Source organism: Drosophila innubila (genome assembly GCF_004354385.1).
Source record: "Drosophila innubila isolate TH190305 chromosome 3L unlocalized genomic scaffold, UK_Dinn_1.0 0_D_3L, whole genome shotgun sequence".
Classification (NCBI taxonomy): Eukaryota; Metazoa; Arthropoda; class Insecta; order Diptera; family Drosophilidae; genus Drosophila; species Drosophila innubila.
Window position 1 is genome coordinate 13,350,796 of NW_022995376.1, and position 25,212 is coordinate 13,376,007.

Sequence of the window (25,212 nt, forward strand, 5' to 3'; positions counted from 1 at the left end):
TCGTTGTCGTTATCTCTACGTCTTTCGTCGCCGTTTTTCGTCGTCTTTCTGTCGTTCGCGTTGCGTTACGTTACGTTACGTTACCAAAAAGCGTTGCATACTTTGCGGCTGTTGTTTGTGTTGCCCAATTGGATTTGAATATCCAACAAATATCCTTAAATATTCAAATATTTATATTGAGATATAAATTTAACGAAAATTGAATTTTTGATTTAATCGGTGCGTGTCTATGATTTCAGTGTATTGAAAGTTTCAAAAGTTCTTATCAAATTAAACCAAACACGTAATACCTCAACTTCTAAAATAACAAAATTATTGAATTATATATAATAGTAGAAAATATTAGCTTTAATAATATTTATTTTCATTTTAGTTCAGTTTTTTGTTGAAAGCATAGTTCTTGTTTTATACTCCTGTGGAGCTTTGATGTTGCTTTAATTGCTCAATCTGTATTCGATTCTTGCACCTGCTATAACAGTCTAATATATGCAATTTTAATACAACCAGTCAAAGAAATTTGTGGTTTTAAAACTTTTGTGCCATTTGCGGTCATTGTGGTTGCTCCTGTGACATTTGACAGCCAGTTGCAAGTGTCCAGTGCAGCTTGCTTAGCACAAGCCATATGAGAGTGCCTTTAATGGTTACATTTTATGGTGCCAATACAACGAGAAGTTTATTGGCCTATTGATAGTGCATTCAATAGGCAAATGTTTTGCAAATTTTTCTGACATTTTACTAATAAAATCTTTATGTCTCGTAAAAGTTTATGGAAATTTAATTATTAAATTTAGTACATGGTTCGGTTGTAAAATAACAACAATTAGTTTAGACAAATTTTATAAATCAAAAAAAAAAAAAAAAACAATTCCTAGTTATACATATTTATAGTTAATGTTAATTTATAAAAATCATTATATTCATAATATTTATTTTCTACATTTTGTATTTAAAAAAGGTATGTTGTAAAAAATGTAGTCAAATATTTCTCTGCAAAATTAATAAAAAGTGAAAAAAATAGAGACTTGTAAAATTTTAAATAGCAAGTAACAGCTGTTGCCTCATCCAACACTTTTTGCTTGCTAACTTATTCTTCTTCTTGCGCTTTTGAGCTGCCAACTTGCAAGGCATTTATCAATGCAGCCACTTGTTAGATACATTACACATACGCACTGTGCACACATTTTCAACAAGTCATGTTTATCGATTCGTCATCGTGAGCTGCAGCTTAAGCAAAAAGCCAAAAGTGCTGAGCATATAAATTTCATATAGTAAATCTAAAAACGGCAAAAACTTGATTACATTTTAAGCTTCGTTTTGCGCTCGTGTTGACATTTTTCACAGCAGTTGCAGCAAAACGAACGCTTTTTAAAGTTGTCCAGCCACGTTTTCTCTCTGACACTCAGTGTGTGTGTGTGTGTGTGTGTGTGTGTGTGTGTGTGAGTAGCTACTACTGTTTCTTTTAGCTGTTACGACTGTTATTTCTTCTACTTCACTGTGTGCTAGTGTGTGTGTATGTGTGTGCCCAGCTGTGCAATTGTTGACACCCACTGTTGAGAGTCGAAGGCAGCGCTCCATTTGCCCTGCTGCTGCTGTCGGCTATTTTACTCAGTTAGCCGCCTCTGGGCATCTTTTGGCCCGCACATTCAGTTCATTAACCCTTGTGGTTATGTCTGTGTACTCCACATTCTATTTATATATATAAAATATATAGAAAATATCTTTTATATATTTGAAAGTATAATACATTTATGCAGCACTGAACTTGGAAAGTTCACTAAAAATTAAAGTGCCAAAACAACTTTCTAAGCTTTGGAGCTCCAAGCTTTCGCTTAGTCCAATTCTATTGGACAAAATAAGTAAAAAGCCAAGTTGAACTGCATTACCAAAAGAGGTTTCTTCGACTTGCTTTTTTTTATTGATTTCATTCAACTGTTGGCTACAGTTTTCGAGTATACTTTAAGAATCTCGCTGGCTGCGTAAATTCGTTTTTTATTGAACCAAAATTTTGGAAACGCAAGTTGAAAAATGCGCGCGCCGACAAAACTTTGCCAAATTGCACTCATAGTTTGGCAGTTTTTTGGACTTTGTTGTTGTTGTTGTTGCTGTCCATTCTTGGCGTACACAAAAATGTAAATTAAAACTTTGCAATTAATTGGCAAGTTGAACAATGCAAAAGGTGCAGAAGCCAAGGGTTTGCAACTCAAATAATAATGTCAAAAAATTACCACTATATTATATATTATTATTATATTTTTGCTTAATTCCTTACAAACTATTCAGCAAGCCAAAAAGAGTACACGGTCTCATGGCTTAAACTATGCGAAAAGTTATTAAAACTTTTGAAATAAATTCCATTATATTTAAAGTTTTATTTAAATGTATTAAGAGTTCAGTAAATTCAGGATAAATATTTATAGAATTTATAGGCAGATTAATTGAAAGGTTAAACAGGTAGATTAAAATGTTGCACAAGATTTCGATTTACAATTTTAAATTATTTAAGCCGAAGCTTCTTGATGGTTAAAATGACGTTAAAATTTTAAGAAAAATTTATCTTTATCTCTATGATAAAGGTTTTTTGAGTCAAGAACAAAGTTTAGTTAAATTCCTAAAATCCCTGCAGCAACTGGGATTGCCTATAGCCACTACTAGTTTAGATTTTAAATTTATGACATGCAACACAGATAGAGATAGAGATAGAGATAAAGAGAACACATTATGATAGAAGGAACAGGAGCACTCTTTCTCTCACACTCTCTGACTAGGATTCGTCCTGTTTCAAGCTGCCAGAGACATTGCCTAGCCGCCTTTTTTTGTTTTGCTTCTCTTCGCAAGTTTTGTTTTGTTTTGTTTTGTGCCTTTTTATTTATCTCGCTTGCGCTTTTTTGCATTCACAACGAGGGCAAACCACACTCACACATCCGCACACTCACATGCAAATAATCTCACATACATTTAGTGGAACAAGACAACATGTGACAAGTGCAGGCGTCCCTCAGAAAAAGTAAAAAAAGAGAAGAGAAGAGAAGACGAAGACGAGGACTCAGCGAAGGAGAGAACCTTAAATAGATGCACACATAAATTGCGCTCTATATATTTATGCGCCGGCATATATGCAAATGCGTTCTTCTTGCCACATCACAGCCAGAGGTGGCAGCTTCCTGCCAGACGAGAGGGGGCAGCATGTACAGCAGCATCTTTGTAATTTGCTCATTATTGTTGTTGTCTTTCTCGCTTTTCGCCACTTGCGACGCATTGTTGTCGCCATCATTATAAGAGGAAATTACAAAATAAAAAAAAATGTTGCTACGCTTTATGATTGGCAGCAATTTCCTTTGCGAATTTATTGGTTCTACGAATTTTTTCTAGCCAAGCTAAAGTTGAGGTCAGGTTTTCAAGAAATGGCGTATAAAATGTTAGTTTGGCTCTTACGAATTTTTATAATGGTGATTTGACAGTCTGACACCGATACTCATGGGAATTAAATGCTTTCTTATTTTCTATTTACTAGAATTTAATTAGTTAGAGTAAGGTCAATAAGAGCTTAAGCAATCATATAGTTCAATTGAAGTGTTCTAATTTTTTATTGATTGGAAACGTGAAAAACAAGAGACTTTTTGCTGGCAATCCTGGCTCAGAACTATCCGTATACAATGTCAAATGCAGCGTCTAACCAGAAAAGTATTTGTCATGCTTTACCCGTCAGTTGTTTCTATTGCCGAGCTGCTTACCCAATAATCCCTGCACTTTATTTCATATACCCAACGCCCTCACACACACACACTTCATGACTCGTTGCATGCCTCACTGCGCTTTTCATATTACCACGCCTACGGCTGCGGCAACTCTCGAAGTGAATCAACCCTCAAGTTTAATATACCTGACCTGGACCCCCCTCCTCCACAGAATGGGGAATGACAGAGGGGAGTAGGTTTCGTTTGTTTTATAATTTCACAGACTTTGCCCCGCCGCGCCGCACACTTTATAAAAAGGCAGCACATGTGGGCATTATTTATGTATATTTTCACCTACATTTATTTTATTTATACATAGGGGAGCAGAGGATTACAGAGACACACAAGGAAGGCAGAAGGATGCTGTAAAAGTAGTCACGAGGCAATTGCTAAGAGAGCTTCAGTTTCTTCCCATATACAAGACTATATATGCCACACAAATAAATGAAAAAATATAATAAATATGTACGAGTATAAGTAAAGATAGACAGTCAACTTTGTATTGGTAGTTAGCAACCAGGACAGCATTAAGCGGCCTTCGTATTTTCGCTGTATATGTGTGTGTGTAAGGATGTGTGTGTGGAGCATAGATGTATGTGATGGTGATTGTATGGTGTATCTCTAGGCGTTTTCACGCCGCCTTGTGCGACTCAATAAAGCGTAAAAGTTAAAACAACATAAAGGACAACATATTGAATTGTAAAATATGTAGGGTATAAGTAGGGTGTGCTAGGCAGTGACAATCAATGCGTTTCTGCATATATTTTCATTGATTTCACATTGAAATGAAGCCTAATTGCTTGCATTTATGATCTCTTTAGTAGATCGAATCGTTTCGCAATGTGGCAAAGCTTTAATATTCCTTTAAATGTCGTTATGTTGAATGCTGAATATAATAAAAAGTAAGAAACAAGACTGAACTAAAATAAAAAACACATAAAAACAGCATAAATGCTAAGCTGCCAACGACGACTCCAACACCAAGCAGAATTAGAGAGCCAACAATATTGAAGCGTCAACAGCCGCGTAGGCTGTAAAAACTTTTTGCCTTTGACCCATGCGGCGTATGAGCAATATGCTGAATGTTTGTTTGTTTTCTGAGTTTTTCAGTTATGACTGTGAGTGCAAGAGTGTGTGCTAATTTATTGTTTATGTTTTGGTTATTGCATTTATAAACATTGTTTATTTTAATTCAATAATGAGTTGCAATTAATGAATACAAACATAAATTTAAACACTTCAAGGTTACCAACAATATGATTATGACATATGCAAATAATTTAGATCGTAATTAAATTTTTTTAAAGGTCTTCAAGCGAATTTAACTTTAAAGTAACTGCACTGACACTTTTTGCTTTGGTTAAGCGCTTTTACATTGCGCCTTTGCTCCAGTCAAGTCTCATAAACATTATCATCATCATCATCATCATCATTTTGTAACTTGTGCAGCTCTCTCTCGTCGTTGCCATCTTTTTGGCTCGTATTTTCGCCCGCAATTTACACAGCTGACTTTTTGTTTTGTCGCCTCTTCACATAAACCAGACACTCATATAAATATAAATACAGCTACATATACATGTATATAAGCTTAAACATGTACACATATATATGTACATAGGAGTAGAACAGCCGAAAGTCTGAGCTCTTTGGCTTTCTGTGCTCTTGTTTTGTGTTGTGTTTTTTTTTTGTTGCTTTCAGTCAGTCAGAGTTACTCCAGCTATTGACACCGCTTCTTCTATGCCCTTAGCTTTATCATTGCCTTTCGTATGTCTCAGTCTGAATTTTGTCGCAATTTCGCTTTCAACAAGGAATTCGGGACGGGGAAGAAATTTAAGAATTTCGCTGCTGCGTGTTTAAAGCTCATAATTATCACGCGTTGCACATGGCGTATACGTGTTCTGTTTTTAATGGAAATTAATGTCTTTGCTGCTGCTAATTGAGCATTTTTTGTTGTTGTTTATCCTCTTTGTTTTTTTTTTGTTAATTTGAAAATTTATTGTTCTTACTCATGTTTATTATCGTCAAACCCATTTTAATTATTTTTAAAGATATAACAACTCAAACCAAAATGACAAATGTGTTCTACTTTCAGCGCTTTAACGAACTATATGATAAAGTAATACAGTCGAAAGATACAAATTCACTTTAAGCTGCATCATCATTTATTTAACATTTAACAAAAACAAAACAACTTCAATAAACACCAAAAAAATTAGATTGAAATCAGATAAAAGCATTTGCATAAGCTTTAATGTCGCGTAAACTTTTCAATATTTTATAAATTAATTTCAGTATCATAAAAATCAGGAATTAATGTAGTGCCTAATGTCATGTGTAATAATATCATGTGAAAGATATAAAGCAAAACATAAAAAGCATAACAAGGAAAAAACCACTAAATTTACGGTATTAAAAAAAACATATATACATGTAGATGTATATTTATTTATTGATAACAACAATATAAATTAAAGCAAGAGCAAATACAGTTGAGCTGCGAAAAAAATTGTTATATCTTTATTAAAATTGCAAATTCCGCATACATTTTTGACTATTAATGCATACAGTTTAACAGGTAGTAACAAACATTGCCTAAAAGAATGCTGCAAAAACTTAAATAAAGAATTAAAATCAGTTTATTGATATTACATTTATTCGTATATATATTTGGGTAAGTTTATTTTTAAATCGTACATCAAATATTTGCATTTTACGATTTTATGGTTACGTTCGAATAGTTTCTGAAAAATTTAAATTTGATTTGATGTTTTAAATCACAGTTTTTTTAGGATATTCACAGTCTAATGCAAATTTAATATTCATATGAATAATCTTAATAATTTATTTATGTCGATTTATGGTCCTGTGAGCACTGAATGTTGTACTTGAATATCATAAAATATTTATAAAATGGTCATCTTGGAAATGATTAACTAGTGTCAAACTAATCTTAAGTCACCGCCAATCAATAACTTTAATGCTTAATTACTTACTTTGAAACAATATATGAATCTCTTGAATGTGAACACTCTTTCCATTAGCAGAAGTCTACACACAATTCACACTACTTGCCACAAACTCGAAAAGAAAAACTTTTTATGTTGCTGCTCTTTAACTCACGTAGCTGACGGCATCTACGCGGCATCTACCCATTACCTATCCTCGTTCCCTCATTACCTCGTTCCCTCATCCTTTACCCCAGCACCTGCTGCTCCCGTTTCCGTTTCGTCTGCTGAAACCTACAAAACTTAACCACAAATGTCACATGCAAATTCAGTTTTCCTTGTAACGGAAATGCAAGCGAAAAAGTAGCAGCAACAGCAGCAAAAGATTTTTATACATAACTTTTTATGTTGCTCATTGTTGAGACTATGAGGCGGAAAAGAATAAAATACGCCCCATAGGCAATGAGCCTGTGACTGTATGTGTGTCTGTGTGTGTGTATTTACATTTGCGCCATTTTATTTCATTTTCATTTGCAATTTTCTTTGGCGTGTGCACATTTCCTGCGCGACATAGTCGTGACTTTTGCCACTGCAAGCTGACTGACTGAGTTGACTGGTTGGACTGGTCTGAGTTGGTCTGACTTGGTCTACTCTTTACATTTCTAATTACATGCTCATTTTCAACTTGAAACGTAGCGCCAAACGGAAGCCGCTCTGGTAATGATGCTGCAAGCAGTGACAGACATTCCCCCCTCACAGTCCTTCCTTCTTCCTTGTCAGTCATCATATTCTGTGTTGTAAACATGGTCGTTTATGCCGTTTAGTTTTATGCGTGCCACGAGTGATGGCAGGAGAAAGACACTCTTGGGATGACTTTATGTCTTTAGTTTTATGCGTGTCACTCAATTTCTCTCTGCTCCCACTTCTTTCAGTGTTTGTGTGAGTGTATGCTTCATTCCGATAAGCGAAAGTTTCATCGCAAATTATTTCACATGTTGCCTGTTGTCCATTATTCTTTATTTCATTCTTTTAATACCCTTGGCTAGGCCTTTAAGTGTATTTACTTTGTGAATAGTATGTAACAGGCAGAAAGAAGCTTGGTAGACCCAGAAAAATATATTTTTTTTTTGCCAGGGCGATTATCCCAGTCGGTCCATTTTTGTCCGTCATTCTGTCCGCCTTTCTGTATTTACACGTTAATCCTAGCAAGTCTACATTTTTGAAAAATCAGTTTTTATAGGCACACAAATATAATAGGAAACTTCTTTTGAACTTCTTTTGAATCATAGGGTATCATATTATTGCATATGCTCTACTGTGGTACTTTCCACATGTTTTTTATGATTGTGCTTCAATTAGTAGCGACTTCCTTCACTTCGTAATTTGAGTTTTATATGACTTACCAAGCTCCTTTTTGTCCCATAGCTTCGAGAGTTGGTCTTTGCTATTAACTGTTAGTTTTTCATGCCATTTTTTTTTTATTGTTGCTTTGCTTTATTGAAAAGAATTTTTGTAGTTACATTTTCGTATTAAAATCAATTACAAAAGCAAAAAAAAGGGTATCTATATAATATTTTGTTAAATAAATTGTTAAAAATTGGGTTTTATTTACGGAATAACATTTTTTATCTGTACTTTAAACTTATGGTAATAAGTTGATGGTCAGTAAGAGTGATGAAGCTTCTATATTTGCTGTGTTTTTATAGCTATCACATATTTTTCGAAGTAACCACAACTTTTTATGAATCGCTGTAATTTTTAAAAAGCAACCAACGAATTTCTGCACATTTTGCAGTGTTTCCCCAAAATAGTTATTTTTGTTTAGTGTCCCTAGACCGATATTCGATACAACCTCCACCAAATGCTTGACCTGTGACTTAGTGACGGTTCAAATGGACTTTAGAGTTTCTGTTGTTGGTGTTCCTGCTTTATTGTATTGCCTTCCTGGGGGCCAAAGTAATTAAATCAATGTGCACGCTGCTCGCTATTGCTGTTTACTGTGCTTGCACTGGATTTCAAATTGCGACGCAGGGTTTGGTGCACTTTTAAAGGGGTCAAAGCAGGTGAATTGTGGGTGTTCTGGTTCTGCGTTTTAATTTCCATATTACGTGCGACCATAGAATTTATCATCGGGGTACCAGCGCAAACACATGTAGACATTTGGGCCATGCAAAGTTAAACTAAATAAATTGCATAATCCACAAAACAAATTGGAAAATGCAAACCGAACCCAAACAATGAGCATACAGGAAGCAACACCCCAACACCCCAACATCAAAGCCGAAACCAACACAAACAACACTAGCTGGTCATTATTATTGCTACCAATGGATTTACAGTTGCTGCTGTATTTATTGTTGTTGTTGTTGTTGTTGCTTTTGTATATCGTTGCTGTTCACAAATATTTATGCCAAATAACTCAACTTTTGCTAATTGCATATTTGGTGTTCATTAGGGTCATCCTACAGGCCAAGTGCTTCCAAACGCCATACATACATACATATGTATGGATTGGGGTATTTTTGTATGTCTGTATGTTAACCTAATACACCACTTGAGGCATGAGTGGTTTGTGTAATTCCAAGTACATATGCAAATCGTATTGTAAATATAATGAAAAGTAAATACATAAAGCAAATTACATTTTTTTCCTCTCTGCATGTATGTTCAATTTTTCTTCAGTTGTCTGGTAAATGAAATTGAAACTGCTGCAAAATCAGAAATGAAAAATAAGAACTAAATTTTTTTGAATATAACGAAAGTTGTATGCTCTTTTATTAATATTAATAAAATTATTTTAATTTATTGATATATGGAACGGAATTTTATTTCGATTGTTGCGGGAAATTACCATTTTAATTACAGAAAAAAGGATATTGTACAAATTCAATGTCTACAATTTTAATAAGTATTTATTTTTAAGACTTACAAGAGACATCAAATAATCTGTTTATTAGATTTTCAAGTCTTTCTAGTTCTCAAAGCTCGCATTAATGTTAATACCCATTTCATACAAACTATTTTGATAATGGATCTTATTTTACATGTGAAGTAATCTACGAGACTGTAAGAAGCATTTTTTAATAAACTCGACAAACTTTGTAGTCTAGTTAATATACCCTTAAGAAAAGTTAAAAGTACTCTTACTCAAATGAAAATAAAAACAAAAAAAATGGGAAGTACTGAGAACCAACAACAATCACTCTTAAATACTTGCCACTGACGTTGGGTGCATATTGAAAATTCGTTACAATGATATCCTCGGGCGGCTTAAAAAACAATAACAAATTACTTTTTTAATGCCTGCTGAATACAGCCAGCTGTGTGTGTATGTATTTGACAAAAGATTTTGCTTGTTGCGGGCTGGAAAAACATTTTTCCATATTAAACCAGCGGGCCTGCGGATGAAGAGCTACCTGCTGAAAATCGATTAAGCTTTTTGGGTATAACTGATTGTTTGTTGGTTGTGCGACTCAAATAGCGAGTGGTGATAGGAGAGTGGTGAACGGTTGCGCTTGGGCTGTTGATTGAAAAGTTGGCAAATTGGGAGAATGAAGCGCATACTCATACTCCATCCAAGGGAAAAGGCAGCTGTAGCTGTATCTGATGCCGTTGCTTTAACGTGCAGACAATAACCACCATGTTTATGTTTATACTCTGGGGAACTCGGTCTCTTTGGCTTCCAACTTCATCTCTAACGCTGAATTCTGTGCAAAAACAACTCTTGCCTTTCGTTAGCTTTTTAAGTATTCCACATTCGCATTCGCAATCGCATTCACATTTCTGTTTAGCATTTTCAAGGACTCGCTGCTTTGATGAGCTATCCACAGACCCACAAAAAAAAAAAACAAACACACAATAAACTTTATCTCTGTGTGAGATAAAGTATGCTCAGAAAATGGGGTTCGGCCCTCAGCTGTAAGTTATTCAATATTTTGGGCGTGTATAAAATTACTAAAAGGGTTTCTCTATCTTTGCTATATAGTGCTGTCGTTTTTGGCATGGTTATTCGAGCTGTAAAAACATGATGGCCAAATGTTAATGTTTATAATGCTCCCACTAAATGCATATAAACAAACGTTTTTCTTTTATTTATACATACATAAACTTAAATGTTGCCTAGCATTAACTAAAATTAATGATGCATCAGCTGGATTGTCTGAACTGATTCTACTTAATATTTTATAAATTTTGTTTTCTATATTAGTACTTTAAGTGAAAGCATAAAATAGCAATATTAAACTGGGAATAAAACCAATCAAATCAAATAGTAAAAAATCTAATTAAATACTTTTCTCTCCGAATTTCATAATTCTACTCCACTCAACTTTGCAAATACCCTTTAATCCAATTTTCTATTATCCAAAAAATGTCCATAAAATTAAATCAGCATATTTTTCTATGACTGAGCTTTTGAACTAGGCTTTTGCAAAGCAATCCAACTAAATTTCATTATTGTTTGCTATGATATCCCCAAGTATCTATCACAATAGAGCACTCAAACCATGTTGTGAATCCAATGCTGAGTGCATTCAAATAGCCTAAGAGTATATACGCATAATGCTGCAATAAGCAGTTTACTGCAAACTGTAGCAATTGCTACGTTCAAAAGCTGCTTTAGAATGGCTGCACATTGCCTTTTGTGGCGCCACGCAGCTGCTGTTGAAGCCCCAAGCCAATTTATGAATATTCCCCATTCAGTTTACGAATCTTCTGGCCAATTCAGTTGCCCGTTTTTCATATGTAACTTATATTCGAGAGCATATAATTTCGCATGTCATATGCTCCAAAGAATTGTCTAAGCTATATTTATTTCCCCAAAACATGTATCGAATAAACAAACCCAAACATTGGTTCCCATTTCTACGAAATCATGTTGTATCTTTCTATAAATTGTATTATACTTTTTTTGAATCTAACATGAATATGCATTGTATAGTATATAGTGACTTTTATTATTTCGATCGACACTTCCTCCTTCAATGCGATGCAAACTATTTGCAAGCATAATAATACTCATGATATTGGCAGTGTATATAAATGCATATACTTATGCCAATCTCTTGCCGCTTATTGAATTCGCAATGCATTTATTTTTAAAGGGACTTTCATATATTGTATTTTTTTCTCATTCTTTGTATTTTAAGATTATTGTGAGATTTATGAGCCATTTTGATTGGGTCTGGTATAAAATATATTGGCTCACGTCACAACATAAACAAGTTTGCCAGTCGTCTGCCTCTCGTATGGGTGATAAACAAAAGATGCGAAACGTTGCGCACACGCCGTGTATGGTGTACGTATGCTGTGTATGCACTGAGCAACCAACGTCGCATTCGTGTTTATCGCTTAAATTGCTCAAACATCTTATAGATACAAAAGCGTTGTGTTGTACGTGGGCGATGCAAAGAAAATCAATAGAATGTGTTTAATAAGCTGAAACTGTGCTTAGATAACACGTCTATGGGCGACGCTTTTATTGTTGGCGTCGAAGCGGGAAAGTGAGGGGGAAATAGAAAGGGAGAGATTGAGACTGGATACGAAACACTTGTCTCTTGTATCTTGTAACACGTGCCATGAATTTTAATATAATTTAGTCGCTTACCATTTAATCAGCTTTCGTCTTTACCTTTTATAGGTGCTCGTATCTAATTTGAGTATCGCTTTAGTCGTTTCCTCTGATAATATTAAGCTAATGCCTCAAATCTGCCAACGGCATTCAAATATATAGATATGCCAGATACTTAGCTATTTATTTTTTTTGTTATTCAACCGTCTTTTTTTTTATTTTTAGACAAACTTTCATTGACTCAACCAAATTTTGTTTTGCCTTTTCTTCATGGCTTTTGTTGTCGTCGTTGGTCACTAACCCAGACAACATTGCCCCGAGCGGGAGCTGGCCGAGACCGAGTCCTCGGACCTTGGTTTGGCCTCTATTAGTAGCCTGTCATTCTTGTCTTTGTTGCTCTCGTTGATGTTATTCTTGCTGTTGTTGTTGTTGTTCTTATTGCTGCCTTTTTATTATAATATGTATGGAGCGCTTGGTCTGCTCTTCGTTTAGGTTCTAGCTGCGCTTTTTCGTTGCTTTTTGTGCTTTTTTTTATATTTTGTAGGGACTCTACTCTCGGTTAGTTTTTATACACTGTAGTGCGAGCGTGTGTGTGCTTGTGTTTCTGGCAGGCGTTGACCTTCCATTGTCATTTGACATTTTGTGGCACTTTTGAAGTCTTCACTGTGCTTAGCTCGACTATAAATTGAAAGCTATTAAAGCATTGAATTCATTGGAAATTTATGAATACGTCAAAAATGCTGAACGATAAAATATAAATATAATAGTAAATGGCAAATGTTTTGGGCTGAAAAATTTATCCATCTAAAAGTTGCGAAATAGGTTTATATATTGAATAAATTAGTTTATTTATTAGTAAATCAGTTTGGGAGTCAATGTGGTATGCTTTATTTTGTAATATTCCAAAAACTAATAGCTTTATCATCTGCCAAAGTGAATAATGTTTTCTTTTCATATATTTCACACTACTTCCCACATACTCGCTTCATTCTTGTAATTGCATTAAAGCAATTTGTGGTCCACACACGCACACACACAAATTTTTGCACTTTTCTTTTAAGTGTCACTTTCCCAACCCATCTTTCCCCTTTTAATAGTACACACCCACCGCACGAAGTGCTTTTTCATCATTCTTAAAAACGAAAATATTTATAGAAAAATGTTTACGCCCGACGGCGAGTTTTATGCAAGCTGTGCCTGAATTTATGCGATTTTTCCTTCGTTTTTTTTTTTTTTTGGTTTTGTTGTTGGTTTTCTACGAGAGCAATTTGTGTGCCCAGTGCCAATATTTGTAGCCACAGCTCGGCGACCATATCAAGATCATAATCTTTATGGCTATTGCCGAACCAGTCCAAAAGCGTAACCGACCAAACCAACGAATGGACGAGCGAACGGGACGAAAACAACTCGAGCGACAAACAAGCAATGAAATCAAATAAGCTAAGGATACAAATAATAACAACAACAGCAGCAACAACAATAATAGCAGCAATAAGAACAACAGCAGCAACAGTAAAAGCAATAACAACAACAAATTGTGTGTGTCACATAAATTATTTGCTGCTGAATTGGCAATTATTTGTTGTAATTTATTGTGTGATAAATTGTGTGTATGCGACTGTGTGTGTGTATGAATGTTTGCATGGTGAGTGTGAGTGTGTTTAACTGCTGGTCTATGTATTTTTTATTTAATTTAAAAATAATTAATTTGCCAGCAAAACGAAGCTATGGATTTGCAGCAGCATTCAAACAAATTAAGCGCCTCGTATTGTTTGTACTTGCAACAGACACATACACGCATACACAGTCTCATATACACACATGGATAAATACATATGCAAATGCTTGTATTATGTGCAGCTGCTGCTGCTGCTGCTGCTGCAACAACAGCTTGCATACAATAATGTAATGACTTAAGTCAACGATGTCAATCATTGTTGTCATCTTCATTTAATCAATATATACATACTGAGTGTGTTCCTGTTTGCTGGAGTTTCTGTGTGTTGAAGGGACATTCACTTCACTGCTGGCTGCAGCAGTTGCCACAGTTGCCACAGTTGCTGCTGATGTTGGCAGAAACTCAACGTATCTCAATTCGAATTCCTCGTCTCTGTCGTCAAGCCAACTGACTTCAGACTGACTTCTACTTCGTTCGAAGTCACTCAATGATATGGGTTGTTTGAGAAGAGTACAACTTTAAATATTATTATTATAGAAAGCATAATAATTTAAAATATATTTTTATAATAATGATAAAGAAACTTTTCTCCATTTTACCTGACCGTTGCTTACACTCATTCTCTTATAAAATTTGTAATGAGTATTCGTTTCAGTGTTGTGAACACTTTAATGAGTGCACAGACGCGATACGACGCGTCAAAGTATCAAAAGCCTTAATGGATTAAAAATGCTTGCAGCCAGCATTAAGTACTCACACTCATCCTCACACACATTGATAAAGCGAGCTCATTACGCGCACACACACACACAAACAGACTTGCAGAAAGCAGCTCAATAAGTTAACACTGTGAGTCAGTGCGCTGAAAAGTATGCAACACAGTGCGAAAGTCGTTTGAGCTTTGAACTCAATTTCACCTACTTGCTCCCGCTGCATGGTAACATATTAAGGACGTTGCCTTGCACATTTGATTAAGTATGTGTGCCAATTTTTCAATTGCTTGCATAATTAAAATATTGCGCATACGCAGCGTGGAACTACATTTATTGATGCTGTGCTGTTCGGCTGCTGGAGCTGCACTGAGTGCAGTGAAAGACATAAATCTTATTGCCTTGCAGACAGAGTCGAGTGAGGAGCCATTTTCGATTGCCTTGGCTATAATTTACGATCTCTGAACCTCTCTGGCTGTAGGTTGTCACTGGGTTCATCGTAATGGTTTTAATAGCATTTGCTTTTCTGCTGCTGCGCTTATGAAATATGGGCGCAAATTGATGTCATATTGGTGTTTGGCTTTGAATTTACATTTCGGTTATGGTTTTGGGTTTTGTGTGTGTGGTACATTAATTGGTTTGCTTGGCTGTCGCCAAAGCTTTAGCTTAAATTAATTTATCTGCATGCATATAGTATTTATTGTAATTTAGCATATATCGCCTTTGCTTTGCCCATTTTATGACCAATTTAATTTATGCATTTTCAATTGCATTTTATATTTGAGGTTTAGCTAGTTGTGTCCACTATTTAAAATTAGCCCCTACTAATTTTGGCTAAGCATTTATTTTTGCCAAATAATTTTGTATATTGATATTGAAATGCAAATTTAATTTATTGCTTTTATACAAATTTTGCAAAACAAATTTTTGGTACATTTTAATGCTGAGATTGCATTGATGTGATTTCTTTTATTTATGGCCTTTGAGGATTAGTTTGCTAAAATTGATGTGGTTTTATTTAAAATTTGTTTAACTTATTGCTAAAATAAACACATTCATGGTTAAATAGCTGAGAAAAACTTCAATAACCACTCTAATTGGGGAGTGTTTATAATTAGCTTTATGTAATCGACGACTTTTGAGTATGAATTAGTACTTTGAATTGGTAATTGAACTCTTTAATATAAGTGTTATATTATAATTATAACTATTATCATTTTACATTTTGGTAAATTCTTCATTATATTTTTTAAAATAACTATGTAATTCAAAAGCAACTTAACTTTTTAAATACTCTACGATATATACTTCATATACTTGCTCTAACTTATATTTTTAGTTTGTTATTCTTCTACTTATTTTCACGTAGCTATTTTTGCATGCATTTCAAATCTGATTTAATTTTCTCTCATGCATTCTTTTTGGCAAATTGAAAAACGTTTAAGCAAACTATGCATTCGGGCAACCGAATTCAAAAGACTCACACCACAAACGGCCAGGCATTTCGACCAAATTGAGTCTGACCAACAACCAACACAATACTGGAAGGTAAAAAAAAAGAAGAAAAACAAATTCATTCAGTTGCAACTGCAGATCCTACCGCTGTTGTTGTTGGCATTACCAATTTAAGCGCAAATGCAATTGGAATTTGCAATGAATATTTAAACAAACGAACACACACGAGAGCCACAGATCAGGAGAAAAACGGGTAGCATAAAATTAACAGAAGTGTTGAGCAAAGTGCATGCGTAATGCGTTGCAAAAGTCGGACGTTGATTGTGTTGGTATATGTCGGATGATGTCCATCACGTTGCTGTTTTCACTGTATGTGAATGTGGTCTTGTACTCATTTCGCTTTAGCCCTGTCAGTCAGCAAAATGAGCGTAAAAATTGTAAATAAATTACCACACAAGGCGGTAAGCAGGACCAATTAAAATATAGTTAATTGTGCAAGTTCCTGGCGGTAAGTAGAAGTTGCTGCGGCATCAGCTACAACAGCGGCAGCTGCAACTCCAAGAGAAGACAAAGTCAGACGGCGCAAGTTTGCGCTTAAATCATAGCCCTCATGCCTGGAGTGCAGTCTATGCCAGATAAGGCCGCAAAAGTTAGCTACTTCTACAACAGAGGCAGGCAGGCATGAATGCATATGTGCGATGGCTGGCGAAGGCATATAACTCATACGACGTGTGTCACAGCAGTTGCCTCAGGAGCAACTCGAATAGACTAGCTGTGAGTCGGTAGACTGAGACTGAAAGCAGGCGACATTCGAAACTTATATCCGTACTTTAAATGCCATCGAGATATACAAGTTTTTCAAAATCTAGTGTGGCGTGATGATAATGAAATGAAATACATGGAAAATCTAACTTAGAAAGAAAACGTGCTAGGAAATTATCAGACACAAGAGATTCAAGACACAAGAGATTCAAGACACATCAGAAATGATGAAATGATGCCGTTATAATTATCAAATTTTTATAATAGATGATACTATTCACCAAGAAGAAAGATGAAGGTGTATATTTTCATATAATAATATAATTTATATTTAAATTTGTTACACAATATGCAAATTGTAATTGGACAATTGGACAGTGATTAAATACAAAGAGAAAACTTTACAATTTTCAGCTCACGCTGTGTGAATTTTAACCAAAAAATGACCTCAAACAGTTTCTTAAATGCAGAACTCATAGTAAAATTATTAGACCTTGGTCAAAGCCTTTTTAATTGCCATTGTAAAATGCCAAGTGACTTTACAGCTCTCGGCTGGCCAGTGGCTTGCTCTCTTGCTCCCTTGCTCCCTTTTCCCTGTCAAGCTTGTCGAGCCCTTCACTCACAGACTGGGGACTTACACTTTGATTTATGCACGAACAAGCTGCCAAAACGTCTTTTGGCTGTCCCCGACTACAACGATTTCAATTTGCGTTAACTAGTCGGCCTGGTTCACAGACTCAACTGCCTGCCGCCTGCTTCCTTGCCCCATCATTGCTTTTGCTTGCTTTCTCCATTCCCGACTCCATCTGGCTTTGGGCAAACCCTTTTGCTGTCGTTGGCAACAAGCGCACGGAGTTCGGATCCGGCGTTGCCATTGTCACGGCCTTCCATTGCGGCACGCCATTCTGTTGATTTGATTTTGCTCGCCTTGTTTGTGGGCGTGTCCCTTGCACAATTTCGCATGTGAAATTTTGCTGACTGACATGTCCTCTGTTTCCGTTTCCATTGTTGCTTTTATTTTTCGGCGGGTTTGCCCGGTAATTTTTTAATGCATTTAAACGGCTGTCAAGTGGCCCACGACTCGTTTTGTTGCCTACTTTTGTGTGATGCCTACGAACGAACTCTTGAAATATGCAAAAGCCGCTAGCACTTACCATACACACATGACCTGTCTGTCTCTACGTCGGCCTGACCAGAATTTAGACATTTTCAGTTTCAGTTTCTGCAGCAAAAAACAAAAAAAAAAAAAAGACTATCGCATACCGCAAAAAAAAAATTCCTAAATTGTAGGCCGCTTTGAGAAACGGAAAACTGCGACCTGAACAATTTTGGAGTGCCCTATTTCAACGGACATTTACGTTTTTTCAATGCATTTAAAATGACATTATTAAAAAATTAATTTAAAAAATAAAGTAACTAATGATACATTTAAAATTATTAAAAATAAAAAAATATTTTGTTTTGGCAACGTTTAAAAAATCATAATACTTCCTCTTAAATAATTATTAATATTTCTATTACATTTATAAAGTATTTCTATTGTTAACAAACATAAGAACATTTAAGGTAATAATCAGACGTATTTTGAATTAGACATTTTAGTTTGCTTATTTACCTTTTCTCGTAAACAAATTCTTTTTGTATTCAAATTCAGTTGAAAAAGGGTATATGAACTGCGACTTGTTGATCTTTTATTTAGTTGGATGTTGTTTCTGCACTTCAGTGCGATGCTCGTTCTCAGAGCGCATAAAAAATTGAAATAGAATACAAACATGTTGCAACTTTTCGCTCAACAACATCAGCAGAAACAACTCTCCGTCCCACTGTCCCTCCGTTTGCCTGTCTTGCTGTCTGTCTGTCTATCTGTTTAGCTGGATGGTTTTGGCCTGCCTGGAGCAGCAAAAAAGTTTTAACTGATTACGTTTGCTGTTGATAATGTTGAGTGACATTTGGTTTGCGTATTAACTTAAGTGAGCGACAGACTTTCCCCTTGTTATTCCCCCTTCTTGTCTATGTGGTGGCATGTGTGCAGGTAGAATTGTGGCTGAAATGCCCCCAATATACACCCTTAGGTGGTGTATGCGGCATTTGCGTGCATACTGATTGCCAAGGGGTTTGTGTTTCAATTAAAACGATTTTTTAATGTGCGTTGCGAGTTGCTGTGCAGTTGTTGTACTGCAGATTCGTTTCAGGGTGATATGGGAGGGGAGAGGAGCTTGTGGCTGAAGCCTGGCAACATTTTTAGAAATGTAAGAAATTAATTTCGCGTGGTAGCTATTCTAATATAATGTGCAATTTGCAACAATTTTTTATTACTCTCTTGCAGGTGAGTGAGCATAAAATAAAACTTTTAATATCCTACATTGATGCTAAAGCGCAAGCTAAACTTAATTTTCATTCCAGGAAAACTTATAATACTAAATTTGTTTTAAAACACTTTTGTTTGATAAATAAGGCAAAATCAGTTTAATTTAAGGAATATTAAAATGTTTGGCCAATGGCCAAATAACAAGAGATCTGCTTATAAATGTTTTTAAACTGTTGGCTCAACAATAGTATTCAAAATTGTTTCACATTGTTTCACGCTTAAAAATTAAAATAAAATTTGAATTAAATGACGTTTGTTTTATCTATTAAAAGTAGATTACTTTCCAGATATGTAAAACTGTCATGTACTTGAGTTGTTCGGCAACCTTATTCGTTGACCAGCAACCCTTTTATTACAAGAATGTGCATGTTCAACATGCTCGGACAACTCAACATTTGGCCTTTAAAAAGAAATAGCTTAACAATTGTCAAATACATGTAACTGTGCTTAGAGTGTACCTGCCCAAAAAGGTAACCTTAACCTTAGCCAGTTTAGCTAGCAGTTGGCCTGCTGTTAAAATGCATACATATATCTTTTAAGCCCTTTTGCCAAACCAATAAACCAGCACTTAACCACAATTACCCCCTTTGCAAACAAGAACGAGTTTACCCGGCCAGCAGTAACACCGGCAGCAGCAGCAGCATTTGCAACGTTTTTTATGCCTGTGTGTAGGTCTATGTGTGTCTATGTGTGTGTGTGTGTGTGTGTGTGTGTATGGGCTTGTGTGTCGACAAAATCATGTGCACTGCAATCAGTCTTCATTTACACTTTGCACCTGCGGCGCTCTCTTGCTGCCAGCTTCGATGCCAGCAACACGAACATGGAGAGCAGTTGAGTTGAGCAGTTAGCTGTTAGCTGTTAGCAAGGGGTGAGGGGTGAGAGTTGAGGGGGGATTGAGGGGAGAGTAGAGTCCGGGGCCAACAACTTTGAACCTGCATGCAAGCCGAGTCAAAGCACAGGCTACCAAAACGCTGAGTTGAGTGTGAGTTACAAACAAACAAACAAACAAAACAAACCAACATTTTATAAGTATAAGGGCAAAAAGTGATGTGGGGAATAAATGGGAATGGTGCGGTGGGGAAATGGGCTGGTTTTGGGTTGCGGGTTGGCAGAGTATTCTGAACTTTGGTGCTTTGTTGGAAAGTGAAACAAGCTGATTTTTATTATAACTATGTGTATTACAATTGTTGTTGCTGCTGCTGCTACTGCTGCCGCAACTGTTGTACAAAAGTTGCACTTTCATGTAACGCTAACGAGTAACAACAATAATAACAGCAACAGCAACAACAACAACAGCAACAACATTGAGTAAGAGAACCTGTCCTGATAATAGGGGTAGTCGTATTTCCGTTTTTCACCGCGCACCAGTTTTCATGTTCGGTTTTTAGCTATTGTATTAACTTGACTTTTATTTCATCATTACAATACTCGCTGTTGTTGTTGTTGCTCTGTTTCATTGTTATTGTTAAAATTCCGCACAGTCGAGCTTGATATTTAGCAGATGGTAAGGACTAGCACCCCCCCTCAAAAACGACCCTAGCCTGCCCTCTTGTAATTGTTGTTTTTGTTTTTATATGATGCTGTGTTTCAGGCTGTCTACTTTCTCTTTCCCCCGTTCTCTTCTTGCTCCTTCTCTTCATTGGTCTTTATTAATATGGAACATTTTGTAGGTGAGTGTGATTTCAATAGTCTTTTGGGTTTTGCTTTGGTTTGCTCGTTCCATGTTACGTATACGCCATGATGCTGTCGCCTGCGGGTTGAGTTCCTTTTTCTCTTGTTTTTCATTTGCATTGTTATTGAGAGTCGAAATGTTTGCTATGTTAATTATAACTACGAGTTATACTAGTATTATGAGGGTGCAAATTGGAATAAAGACATCTATACAGCTTACTTTTGTCATTTCCGTAAATTCAGCAGTAACAGCAACAGTTTAAACTCATCTATTGCCATACTTTGTGTACAACACTAATGATATTTAATTTAGAAATTCACAATGAAGAAATCCAATTATAAACGTATTGTCAATAACACAAACTTTGTAGACACCAGTTCCTTCCATACATACAGGGTATCTGTTAGCCAACTATTTTTTTAAATCGCATTCCTTCTTGTTGCATATGTTGCCTGTCAACGTTGTTGTACAAAGCTCTTGACAATACACAGAATGCCAAACATTTGTGCTGACTCACATGGAATTAGTGTATTCGCTGTGAACGAGGGTTGAGTCAGTGACTCAACTCAGCTATGAGCTATGAAGTCAAAATTGTAGTTACAAACTTCCCAAAGCGTATTAACGAAGGGAAAGTGGAAATGCTCTTAAAATTAGCATATCAAAAATAAGTTTATGGAGTAAAGTTAGTTCTAATCTTGGCGATCGCATAATAAGTATTTAAAATTGTATACAACTAAAGAAATTGCGTATTCTAAATATAAAATGTTAATTTTTTTAAGCTTATTAATATCATCAATTTATTTAAAGTCAATGTTATTTGAGATACAGAGATACATATATTTTTTATATAAATATAATATTTTTTTAAATGTATTTCAATTCGTCAAGCTTATTGATCCTTTGATAGTATATTTTTCTTTGAAAATTTGAGCTGTCTGTCCCTGGACCTAACATTTTGATTTCTAATTTCCGTTGAATGCAAGCCGGAGACAATAATTGACACTGGCAGACCTGAACTGGTCAGCTAGTCAACCAAACAGTTGAACCAAAGCTGAGCAAAGACAGACACAGAGACAGACTCAAATTGAGATAGAGAGAGTCAGATACAGAGACACAAGTAACACAGCCTTTGTTTTGTCATTACAATATGTCAAAATCATTTACACGCCCTGCCATAGATATGGCAACTCTGCCACTCTGAACTGAACTCCACTATTGCCCTGTGCTTGGTCGGTCTGATTGTATATCATGGCTCAAGGCATGTCAACAAAATTTTGAATTTGCCAACCTTCTCGGCCAAACTGGGCAACCGCAAATAAGTTTTTGGCTCTTTGTGCAACGACTTTGTTGTAGGTGTATAGAACGTGTATTTGCTTGTTGGTATGCTTTTGTGTATACATATATATTAAGGGATGTTTGTGTGAGTGTGCGGACTATTTGTCTGCTTATAATTTGCAGCGCAAATGACCGAAAGGTTGTCTGGCTGCCACAGCTACTGTTGGCTTGGCCAAAAGCAAATTACAGCTTTATGAATTAATGATTGCGGGTAGATCATGGAATTTTAGTTAAATTTCTACTACGCTTCGTTAGACTTTGTGCCCATTTACATATACCCTTACCTGGAAACTCAAATTTAAATATATGTTAACATAACATATTAATATTATTTGACCTTAATTAAAAGTTTTTATTAAATTAATATAAGATACACTTTCATTAAAGTAAGTTCGACTTTGCAATACAGAAATTGTGTTCCAGTATCAATTGCTAATTTTTAGTTTTTAGTTGCATTTTATTTAATAGAGTACTGTTAATGTTCTGTTAGCAGGATTCATATAAAATTATTTAATATAATTTTTAAGGCGAGTGAGTCATTTAACTTGAAAGCACGTTGCGCATACGCCAAGTGGACAAACATTCCATGGGATTGCTGTTGTCCAAGCCGCATCAGTGCTTTGTCTGCTGCTGCTCAGACATTTTGCTCATTATAATGGTTTGATTAAAAGCCATTTTGTTTGCTTTTGCGGCTAACCAAGTTGTTAATATGCACAATCATTTACTGGGGATGTTTTGAGTGAAAGACAAAGGCACTTTACGGTCAATATTTGGTAAGCGCAAACTTTTCGAAACCACTGTAGTGAAACACACATATACATGCACTAAAAATACATTAAAATTAATTGCAAATTTTGTATATTGCATTGGCATTATATTTGAATTCATAGTTTTGTGTAATCGTAATCCACTGGCCAATAATGGTAATTGCATTTTCATGCTCAATTTTACGCACAGTTTGAAATTAATTTGCAAATTTTATTGAGCGAAAGCGCACTGATAGAATTATAAATACATAGATAACGATATGATATGTTTCGCAGTGTTTAATTAGCTATGCGCTCAGAAATGGGCCAAGCGTGTGTGCTTTTGATTGAGTCATATTTGAAGCATTTTGAAATTTGTTTGTCTAGCCCAAAGCGAGCTAACCATAAACTAAAATTTAATGTTATTGAGCTACAGACACACACAAAAAACGCTGAAAGGCATTTTTGGAAATGAACGCAACTGGAATCAAAGTTAATATGATGGCAGCAATGGTATAAACAGCAAAAGCGAAAGGGCAACACAATGAGCCGGAGGCTTGGTAAATTCTGAGCACGAGCTCGACGGAAACTTGTAGACGAATCATTTTTAATGAAAGTGTCTTGCGATAAGCATCTCCCTTACTGTCTGTCTAAAGTCTAGAGAAAAAGTTAGTGTATGTCAATACAAGCTGATGAGTTGATTAAAGAGTGTGCTAGAAAATTAAATGCAAGACATTAGAAAACCTGAAAGTTTTTTGATACCTTACGAAAAATATTTTTATTAAAATTGAACATTTTGGACAATATAAAATGGTCTGTATATGTATATGGTTAAGTTTATTTTGTCACAAAAGTAATTCATTTTGGGCCTTAGAAAATAAAGTTTTTTAATTTATTGTTGAGTTTCTGTAACAATTAAACGAGCATTTAACGCCTATCAGATGGATGAAAGTAAATTTACTGGTGACAACTTTAAAATTGGCTTCAGACCTCGCCAACGCCGACGCCATTTTAGTTAAGCCACTGAATCGCGACTCTCCGGCTGAATTTACGGCCTTGGCTGGCCCGGATTAAGCGTCTGAGTTATGTGTGGAAATAGAGACGCACACATGAGAGTTTGTCGTAGAATAGAACTGTCTGTCTGTCTGTCTTTGAGCCGGTTTAAGCTAGTCAGTGAGACTAGTCGCAATGCAATGCCATTGCCATTTTTTTTTTTGGGCTTAACATTTATTTGAAAGTTATTAGCACATTTTTTTCAATTTTTTTCCATGGCGTTGGCGTTTGCTATAGCAAAATCCGCGAGCTCTTTTCTCTCTGTTTAGTTGACTTTCATTGGGATGAAAATGTCGGCGTTTCCGGTATTTTCATTTCCTATCCGCTGAGTTGACGCTGCTAACGTCGTCGCCAACGTCGACGTTGGCGCATTTGAAAATGAGATTCTTGGCACCAATTCAACACTAAATTGATTTTGAACAATAGCGTGGAGCGGCGACTCCATCCATTGCTATCTTTGGCAATTTATCTCGCCATGATTTTCGACTATGCCGTCGAGCGGCGTTTCCGACGCTTTTCCATACACCAAACGACCAAAACAACAACAAAATTTAGAACAGGCTCATTTCAATTTGATGAAACGAATTTTGCATGCACTCGCCAAACTTATCGAATGGTTATGTTGGTTGTAAAATTATTTAAAAAAAAATATTTTTATTAGTATTTATGCGATAGTCAGTTTGAACTTATAGTTGCAATACAAATATTTATTTATTCAGAGCTATTGGAACAATTTTTTTTAGTGATGATATCAACGTTTCTCAAATAGCTTATGTACCCTAAGCAATCGAATAACAACCAGAACAGTCTCATGCAATTAAAGTTGCAAATAAAAGCCATCAAATTCAATTTGAAAGCTCACCCGCCTCCAAAATGCCAAAGCAATGTAAATTTATATGTGCCGAGGCCGAGGATCGTCCCTTCTCCGCTGGTTGCTGGGTCCCTGCCGAACCGGACCGGGTGCTATCATAATTTTTCCGCTGCTTGCACACACAAAGCCATTTTTAGTTTGTGCCGCTGACGCTGACGCTGTCGACGTCGACGTCGACGCCGCCGACATAATCAATAGTTGTGACTTCCTTTAATGGTTTTCCGGTGATTCAGCACTTCCGCATGCCCGTGCAGTATCGTTCCATCGCTCGAGCTTTAGCTCTATTATTTTATTTTGCAAATTTAGCCTCTTTT

At 35.8% G+C, this 25,212-nt stretch overlaps 1 long non-coding RNA gene across 1 annotated transcript; it reads left to right on the forward strand.

The window, feature by feature from the left end:
- Positions 1-205: 205 nt before the first annotated feature.
- LOC117787932 lies at positions 206-6,118 on the forward strand. Its single transcript, XR_004617709.1, has 2 exons — positions 206-283; positions 6,042-6,118. It is a non-coding gene; the product is annotated as an uncharacterized LOC117787932 (long non-coding RNA).
- Positions 6,119-25,212: the final 19,094 nt, after the last annotated feature.